Raw genomic sequence first — 10845 nt, 5'->3', positions numbered from 1 at the left:
CCACCCTAATTATACGTGACAAATAAAACTTTATCCAATTGACTAAGGTTGTTCAGACCAACTCGACACCAAACGTAACTGACCAAAACGATGCCACTTGAACTGAAACTGACTTGATCCTAGTAGTTGGTGGTTGACAATAGGTTTTTGACATCAAATTTCGAGGGGTGCAGGTTGAGTGGTGTTTTTGGGTTTTGAAACCCGACAAAAACCAAAATGATTGAATCCAAACTTGCAAAACTACCATCCCCCTTGACCCAGTCCTGCCTCTCTCTCTCTCTGTCTCAAATTTGTTGAGATCTGGGTGAGATCTTGTCGAGATCCGTCAAACACTCTTAGGCCATTAATTGAACCATAAGGTCCTTAAGCCCTCAATTTAACTAAAATATCTATGACACTTAAATATTAATTTTCAACTATAGCCTAAATTCAAATAATTCTCTAGTTAACTAATTCCTTTCCTATGATTTTTTTATTAAATTTGTAGTAGCTAATGTTATAAAATAATTTAATCTTAGAAACAAATCACAGAATTCATAAATTCAATTTAAATGTTTCAAATACTAAAGGTATGGAGGTGCGGGATCTCACGAAAATACCTTATGTGACAAAGAAGGATGTTATAAGGATGGTATATATACTCTTTGGAATTTTGTGAAGTTTCCATTTTTTACAAGTAAGAATGTTGAGTAATTTAATTTATCTGAAAATTTTAAAATAGAAAATATTTTTGCAATAATTGTACGTTTTGTTTGTAGAAACCTAATAGTTTCATCTTACCTACGTTATTTTTTTAATAAGGACATGTTTAGTAGACTGTAATAGACGCTGTAATGTAATATTCTTAGGGTTTAGTTATTCTTTAGTTTGGTTATGTTTTTATTACATGGAATAATCATTTCTTATGAATAGCTATTTTTCAAAATGAGGAATAACTATTCATCTTTAAAATGTTGTATTAGTTATTCCTTAGTAAGTGTAATAATTTCAAAACTTAATATATTTCCAAATAAATAAACTTTTCATATACATCTAATAATTATAAAAATAAAAAATCATAAAGAATAACACATATCTCTCTTAAATTTAAAAATAACAATTTTTAAAGAAATATAATTGTATGAGTAAAATATTTTCTAAAATAAATGTTAAGTTTCATTCTAATATTATAACTTATAACCAAACTAATGAATAAGTTTAATTATTACATTATAACACATTTTATTACTAGTAATAAAGATTACAATTCTTGTCTTAATCTCCATTCAGTGTACCAAACGTACCCTAAATGTGTGTGTGTGTGTATATATATATATATATATATGCTTTTTGGAATGTGTTGAGCTTAAATATATAGATTTTAAGAATTAGTCAGATTTAATAAAACCTATAAACTCATTCTCATAGTTGGAACATAGTCTGATACTTGATTTAGGCTAAGAGGCCTTAAATCCTGTTAACCTTAAATTAGTAATAAAATCAATTATGTGATAAGTTTCCAATAATATTTAGGGTATGTTTGGTACACTGAATGAAGATTATGATAGGAATTGTAATCTTTATTACTAGTACTCATAATTGAGTTGAGTTTACATTTTACTTATGTATGTATAACAAATCTATTTCTCAAAAAATATATAATGTTATTGCATGCATTATTGAGTTGGGTTTACTTTTTAACTAATAAAATTGTTGCAATTGGTGGAAATTTTTATTGAAGGAAAATATCATAGTAATGCTAGTTGCTTTTTGCAAAAATCAATCGTATTAGCTAGTGCTGAATGTCGCACTCATAATTGAGTTGAGTTTACTTTTTACTTATTTAATGAATCTATTTCTCAGAGAATACATAATGTTTTCTATGCATATTTGAGTTGAGTTTACTTTTTAACTAATATCGATACAATAATTGTCCAACAAATATCGCACTCATAATTGAGTTAAGTTTATGTTTTACTTATCTATGTATAATGAATCTATTTCTCAAAAAATACATAATGTTATTTCATGTATTATTGAATTGAGTTGACTTTTTAACTAATAAAATCGTTGCAATTGGTGGAAACTTTCATTGAGGGAAATACCATTGTTATGTTAGCCATCACTGCCTTTTCCTAAAAGCCAGTTTTATTAGCTAATTCCAAATATTACACTCATAATTGAGTTAAGCTTTTTACTTATTTATGTATTCTTAATAAATCTATTCCTCAAAAAATACATAATGTTTTTGCGAGCATAATTGAGCTGAGTTTACTTTTGAACTCATATCGTTACAATCATTGTCTAACAAATATTGCACTCTTAATTGAGTTGAATACATAATGTTATGTCATGCCTTATTGAGTTGGGTTTACTTTTTAACTAATAAAATTGTTGCAATTAGTGGAAATGTTCATTGAAGGAAATACCAAATTTATTGATACTGGATTTGTATGGGGCAACCCAAACTTCTTCGATATGATAAATGAGGGTAGGGTGGATGTATGTATTTTTATATTTTCTAGTTATATGGGATAATAAAAATACTCAAGAATTAAAATGATAGATAAGCTCACTACCAAAATAAACCCAAAGGGATACAGATAACACCACCCAAAAGAATTTAACCAAGGATACAAAATTAGATTAGCTCACCACTCTATGAGATTCAGATTAACACAATCCAAGAGATACAGAAATTGAGACTCGCCACCTAAAGGAATCCACCCAAGGGATAAGAATTAAATTAAAAGAAATCCATCTTTTGAAAAGCACAAGCTTTTAATATTAAAATACACTCTAATTTTTATTTAATTCAGCCAAAAGGCTTAAAGAGAGTTAGAACAACCCTCTAAGCATATGAAAATGGAAATAGCAATTAAAACATTAACTTAACATGACTAAAGTTAGACATGACTCTTAGGAACTAGAAACACAATAAAATACTTGTTTGATTAGAAGAAATAAAACATAAAGTCTGATACATCTTAAGAGACACTAATTAAAGACTGTTTGACTTCATTATTAATGATAAAAAAAAGAAGTTCAAATGATGGGCTACACTTCGGATCTTCAAGGAAAACATTTGGGCCGGATTAGTATCAGATTGGGTTTGCTGGAACTTGGAACACTCCGGTGTCAAGAGAAATAAAATATAATGACTGTATGTTTCTTAGGAAACGAAGATTAAATAATCTTTGACTTCTTGGAGAAAATGACTTATTATTATCCTTCAAAATATCTTTAGAATTGTTGGGAAAATAATGGCTTTATAGGAAATAGTGAATGGTAGAACTTACCTTAGGATCCATTACCTTAGGTGAATGTTCTTTATTATTTCCACGCAAATATGCAACAGTAACAAGTACAAACAAATCTTTCCTTCAAATTCTCATAGGTTAGGAAGATTGCAAAACTTCTTTTCAAATAAGATTATGATTCATTCAAATCTTATATTGAACATATGTTTAAACATAAATACAATAATTACATTAAAAACACAGTCAAGTAAGAATATTTTAGCAATCTATTTTGATAAGATTATTATTCTTTAATTAAAATTAACCTCTCGAGAAGAATTTAACAATACCTACAATAATATGAAATAAAACTTAGAAGAAATTAGGCTACTACATGAAAAGAAGAGGGTGGATGACCTTCATAAAATGCTGATTTACGTGTGTGTGTGTGTGTGTAATACTCTTTAAGTTTGTAAAAGGCCAGCCTTATTAGTTGGTCCCAAACACAATCATAATGCGCAAAAAAAAAAAAAATCATTAATCTAGTTATATCAAACTAAAGAGGCATTGGAATACATTGAACTTTTCAAATACCACTTAATATTAAAGCTTAAAGGGATGTAATTGCATTTTCTTCAATGAAAGTTTTACCGATTGCAACTATTTTATTAGTTAAAAAGTAAACCCAACTCAATAATGCATGCAATAATATTATGTATTTTTTGAGAAATAGGTTCATTATAAATGGATAAGGAAAACATAAAGTCAATTCAATTATGAGTGCAATATTTGTTGGACAATGATTGTAAAGATATTAGTTAAAAAGTAAACCCAACTAAATTATATACACAAAAACATTATCTTTTTTGAGGAATAGATTCATCAAGTATACACGAACAAGTAAAAAGTAAAGTCAACATAATTATGAGTGTGATATTTAGGGCCATCTAATAAGGTTAGCCTTCTAAAAAATGCAACAACTGCTAGCATAACTATGGTATTTCCTTTAATGAAAGTTTCTATCAATTGCAATGATTTTGCTAGTTAAAAAGAAAGCCCAACTCAATAATTCATGCAATAACATTATGTATTTTTTGAGATATAGATAAGTAAAACGTAAACTTAACTCAATTATGGGTGCCTTTTTTTTTTGTTGGACAATGAATGTAATGATGTTAGTTAAAAAGTAAACCCAACTCAATTATGCACGCAAAAACATTATGTATTTTTTTGAGAAATAAATAAATTAAATATACATGGACAAGTAAAAAGTAAACTCGACCTAATTAAGAGTGATATTTGGGGCAGCTAATCAAGTTAGCTTTTTGCAAAAGGTAGTAGTGGCTAACATAACTATGGTATTTCCTCAAATAAAGTTTCAAACAATTGCAACGATTTTGTTAGTTAAAAAAAAGTAAACCCAACTCAATGTGCATGCAATAACACTATGTATTTTTTGAGAAATAAATTAATTATACATGGATAAGTAAAATGTAAACTCAACTCAATTATGAGTGCGATATTTGTTGGACAATGATTGTAACGATATTAGTTAAAATGTAAACTCAAATCAATTATGCATGCAAAAAACATTATGTATTTTTGTGGAATAGATTCATTAAGTGTGTGTGTGTGTATGTGGACAAGTAAAAAGTAAACTCAACTCAATTATGAGTGCGATATTTGAGACCAGCTAATAAGGTTGGCTTTTTACAAAAAGCAATGCCAGCTAACATAACTGACACTGGAGTAAAGTGGCTGCCACAAACATTGTGGCATGAGGAGAATTAGTATAAATCTATAGCCAGTCCAATTAGTAGAAAACAATGGCTTTATTTGGGAAAATAATGGCTTCAAAAGTTGACTTGTTCCTTTTCTCTATTAAGTATTACCCATGATGATAATGGATCCGAACAAGTAGACTTACTTCCAACTCTCTATAAAAGGAACAAGTCCCATTCACGTAAGGTAAGTTCTACCATTCACTATTTCCTATAATTGTGTTCTAGAGAGAAAACTGATTTAATTGTCGGAGTGTTCTTGGTCGAGTTACACTGGTCACCTTTGATAGTTCTTTCTTTCTTTTCAGGACCTACAACCATCACCATAGCCTGAAACGTTCCAGCCTACTGATTTTTATGCATCATTAGTTGGCGCTGTCTGTGGGAAAGAGTCGTAAAGTTTTTAAGTACTAACTTCCTTGCCTTCCAAGATAAAAAGGCTACATGGTTCGAACTAGGTCGATGGCCACTAGTCCAGGATACCAGGAGAGTGGAAACGCCTTTAGTCACCCAAACCATGCACCAGAATCATCATTGAATGTCCAACAACAATTGCAGTCCATGACAGCTATAATGGCAAAATTAACGCAACAAAACTAGGAGTTAACTAGAGAAGTTAATAGACAATGTTAACATCAACATGGCGAAGAACGGGGACAAAATTCAAAAAATGAAGGGGCTAGAACAATGCTGAAGGAGATCAATCCAAAGGTACCTTCACTCATAGGGTACCACAATTGGAGAGAGAGAGATGGATCAGATGAAAAGAGACATAGAGGAGATGAAAGATTCCATGAGGAGAGCAAATCATGTGGATGATCTTGTCCACATGACTGACTCTCCCTTCATTGCGTCCATCACAAGTTATCCCCTACCCTCCAAATTCAAAATGCCTACCTTGGACTCATATGATGGAACGTGGGATCCTTGTGATCACATTGCAATATTCAAGACGACCATGCATCTCCAAAGTGTTCCAGACGAAATCATGTGCAGAGCCTTTCCTAGCATGTTGAAAGGCCTAACCAGAGTATGGTTTGGAAAGCTACCACCAAATACCATAACTTCGTTCCAAGAGTTAAGTAAGTTATTCGTCAACAACTTTGTTGGAGGCCAAAGACATAATCGTTCCTCGTCTAGTTTGCTGAGCATAGAACAAGGAGAAAACGAGAGTCTGCATTCTTTCATTAGCCACTTTAATAGAGAAGCCCTGTTGGTGGACGAGATGGATGACAAGATTCTATTGGCAACTTCTATAATGGAGTTAATTCTGGTTTGTTCATTCATAAACTGTAGGATAAGGAGCCATAGACTATGGCTGAGTTGATACATTTCGCCCACAGTTTCATGAATGCTGAATACACCATTATTGCTAAGAAGAAGAAGAAGAAGATAGAGCAAGTGGAAAATGGTTATATACACCATCAGGAGCAGGGTCCTCGTCCAAAAAAGGCCAAAACAGGGGAGAAAAGGGATTGTGACAGCAAGAAAGCGAGGGTCGTCCTCGGGACAATACTCCATTTACATTCCCTTAAATACCCTGCTTGACCAATTGTTGATGCAGATCAAAGATGACCAGTCCTTAAAATGGCTTGAGAAGTTGAAAGGAGACCCTTGCAAGCGAAACAAAAGTAAGTACTGTCGTTTCCACCGAGACCATGGACACAATACGGACGAGTGTTATGACTTGAAGCAACAAATTGAAATTTTCATTAAGTAGGGAAAGTTGAAAAATTTCGTTGAACGGGATCATAAAGACAAAAGGCAAACAATGAAAAGAAAAGAAGAAGAACCAGTGCGTCAATCGCTTGGAGAAATAAGAGTCATTGTAGGGTGCATATCAACCGGAAGCTCGTCCAAAGTCAAGAAGACCTACTTGCAAGTAGTCTAGAATGTCCAACTAATTGGACGACCACCAAGGGCAATTGGGGAAGACGAGCCTGCAATCATTTTCATGGACAAGGATGCTAGATGACTTCATCATCCTTATGATGATGCAATTGTCATCACTTCGGCAATTGCGAATTGCATAACTAAAAGGGTGTTAATAGACAATAGGAGTTTAGCAGACATCCTCTACTATCCAACCTTCCAACAATTGAGAGTTAACAGGGAGTTTCCTTATCCAGTGAGTGTGCCATTAATTGGATTCGGAGGAATGAAGGTTCTACTAGTGGGCACTATCTCTTTACCAGTTGTGGTTGGCTCTTACCCATGGCAAATCAATAAGGAAGTGAATTTCCTTGTTGTGGATTGCTCATCTTCATATAATGCCATAATTGGACAACCAAATTTGAACAGTTGGAAGGCTGCAACGTCTACCTATCACTTGTTTGTCAAATTCCCAACGGAGTATGGCATAGGAGAGGTACAAGGAGACCAACTAGCTGCTAGGTAGTGTTATTTAGCAATGATGGCAATGGACGAGCAGATGCAGACAATGAACATTGAAGAGAGAAGAACAGTGGCTAAGCCGATTGAAGCATTAAAAGATGTATAGTTGGAGGAGTCTAGACTAAAGAAGTTTACTAGGATCAGAACAAGCATGGAAGAGAAGAAGAAGCAAGCCCTTGTCCAATTCCTTAAGAAGAGCACATATGTTTTTTCTTGAAGTCATGAAGACATACTTGAGATTGACCCTAGTGTGATTACTCGCTGTTTAAATGTATACCCATCTCACAAGCCATCTGTCAAAAGAAGAGGGTGTTTGCCTTAGAACGAGATAATGCCATCAAAGAAGAAGTTTAGAAGTTGGTAACTGTAGAGTTCATCCATAAAGTCTATTACCCTGATTGGCTAGCTAATGTAGTAATGGACAAAAAAGCTAATGGCAAATAGAGGATGTGCGTGGACTTTACAGATTCAAACAAGGCATGCCCCAAGGATAGCTATCCTCTTCCACTCATAGACTAGTCGGTAAACTTAACAGCTGGACACCAACTGTTGAGTTTCATGGATGCATTTTCAGGGTACAATTAGATTAAGATGGACGAGGCAGACCAAGTGAAAACGTCCTTCATCACAAGCCAATGTTTGTTTTGTAACAAAGTAATGTCGTTTGGTTTGAAAAATGCAGGAGCTACCTATCAAAGAGTAGTTAATCACATAGTTCGTCCACAAATTTGGTGAAATGTTGAAGTTTACATGGATGATATGTTGGTTAAAGTGCAAGAGAGACGCAATATTTGGACGACCTTTAGGAAACTTTTGATATACTTAGACGATACAAGATGAAACTGAATCCAAGCAAATGTGCCTTTGGAGTTGCATCAGGAAAATTCCTTGGATTTATGGTTTTGCAAAGAGGAATTGAAGCAAATCTTGATAATTTCCAACCGATCTTAAACATGCATGGAGCCCACAAAAAATGTCAAAGACGTCAAGAGCCTTACTGGACGAGTAGCTGCCCTTAACATGCTTATTTCAAAAGCTATTGACAAGTGTTTACCATTTTTCAGAGTATTGAGGAAAGTATTTGAATGGACAGATGAGTGCCAACAAACATTTGAAGACTTAAAGGCTTATCTCGCTTCAACTTTGCTGCTGAGCCCGTCCAAACCAAGTGAAGAGTTGTATCTCTGCCTAGCGGTGTCCCCTTATGCAATGAGTTTGGCCTTGATTAGGGAAGAAGGAAAGGTATAAAAGCTAGTCTACTACACCAGCAAAGCTTTAAGAGGAGCTGAAGGATGACATCTGCCAATGGAAAAGTTAGCATTTTCATTGGTAACAGCAGCAAGAAAACTCAGGCCTTATTTCCAAGCTCATATAATCAACGTCCTAACATATCACTCACTAAAGAAGGCCATGAATAAGCTGGAGGCCGCTAGACGATTGATCTAGTGGGCAGTGGAATTTAGTGAATTTGGCGTATGATATATCTCAAGAGAAGCAATAATAGCTCAAGTCCTTGCAAATTTCATTGCCGAATTCACTCCTACCAGTGATCAGCAGAATGAAGACTAAGGGGCAAAGCAATAGGTCGTCCGTGTGGATGGTTCGTCCACACAGCATGCAGGAAGAATTGAGATAGTTTTACAATCACCAGAAGTGGATCATCTGGAGTATGTCGTCCGTCTATAGCTTCAGACAACTAATAATGAAGCTGAATATGAAGCCTTACTTTAAGGCTTGGAGTTAGCTAAATCACTTAGAGCAGATTTAGTCCTCGTCCAGGGAGCTCACAGTTGATGATAGGCCAAGTGAATGGAATGTGTGAAGTCAAGGAAGAATGGATGAAGTACTTGGGCAAAGTTAAGCAGTGCATCAAAGGTTTCACAACAACCTAGTTTCAATAGATACCAAGGGAGGATAATGTGGAAGCTGACGTTCTAGCCAAGATAGCATCTGCAAACAAGATGATGAGTGATCAAAAGTCTAGTACATCCCAAGTATTGACATTCCGAAAGTGAACTAGATAGACGGAGTAGCCAACTAGACCACTCCAATCGTGTCTTATCTCAAAGATGGGCTCTTCCTAGAGGATAAAGAAGAGGGAAGGAAGTTGAGGGTAAGAGCAATGAGGTTCGTCCTTATGTACGAGGTACTATACAAGAGGGGTTTCTTTCAACCCTACTTAAGGTGTTTGACTCCTGATGAGTTTCATTATGTCCTGAGACACGTCCACGAAGGAGCCTGTGGAAACCATTCGGGGGCTATGTCTCTCATTCATAAGATAGTCCGCGTTGGATACTACTGGCCTTCCATGCAAGTAGATGCCAAAGCTTATGTCAAAGCGTGCGACAAGTGCCAATGCCACAGTAATATACCTAGATGACCATCAGAATACCTCACTCCAATGGTTGCTCCTTGGCCGTTTGCCTAGTGGGGACTTGACATCCTTGGTCCCTTTCCTATGGGGACAAGGCAAATGAAGTTCTTGGTGGCAGAGATTGATTATTTTACCAAATGGGTGGAAGTAGAGCCGTTGGCAAAGATTACCAAGTAGAACGTCAGGAGCTTTGTCTAGAAAAACATTATCTGTCGTTTTGAAATTTCTAGGGTGCTTGTCTCAGACAATGAATGCCAGTTTGACAATACACCCTTCAGAGAGTTTTGTGAGTAGTTAGGAATTAGAAATCACTACTCCCCACCCTCCCACCCACAGGCTAATGGACAGACTGAAGTTGCAAACCAATTCTTATTAAAGATCATCAAGACTCGGCTTAAGGGGGCACAAGGGATATGGCCAGATGAGTTACCTATAGTCCTTTGGGCATATAGGATGACAATAAGGACTCCAACTAGAGAAACCCCTTTTAAGTTAGCATATGGAAGTGATGCGATGATACCCGCATAGGTTGGTTTGACTAGCTACAGGGTGGGCCACTATAAGGATGAGGAGAATGAGAAATAGCTTCGTCTAAGCCTCGATCTTGTTGATGAGGTAAGGATGGACGTTGAACAGAGGGTGGCATGTTATAAGAACCTAATGACTTAGCACCATGACACATTGGTGAAGCCAAGGCAGTTCAACATTGGAGATCTTGACCTAAAAAGGTGTCCTTGGCTACTAAGGACCCCGTTCATGGAAAGTTGGGACCTAATTGGGAAAGACCATACAAAGTTATCAATTTTAAAAGATAACGTTCATACTATCTGGAAGCCTTGGACAGGCGAAAGTTGGAGCACCTATGGAATGTGGAGCACTTGAGGAAGTACTACCAATAAAGAGGACTGCCAGGAAGATTAGCATGGATGAGACTAAAGATGACTAGTGATCACTAGTAGCCTAAATATGTTATCTTTTAGCACTTATGTTTTATAGCATTATTTTAGGTTTCTTAGCATTTGACTTCCCTAAAAAGCACTAGCTACTAGCATGTGCTATGTTTAAGGACGATGTCATG

The sequence above is a fragment of the Castanea sativa genome, chromosome 3 (assembly GCF_040712315.1).
Source record: "Castanea sativa cultivar Marrone di Chiusa Pesio chromosome 3, ASM4071231v1".
NCBI classification, from domain to species: Eukaryota; Viridiplantae; Streptophyta; class Magnoliopsida; order Fagales; family Fagaceae; genus Castanea; species Castanea sativa.
Note: the sequence above shows the minus strand (reverse complement) of the source record.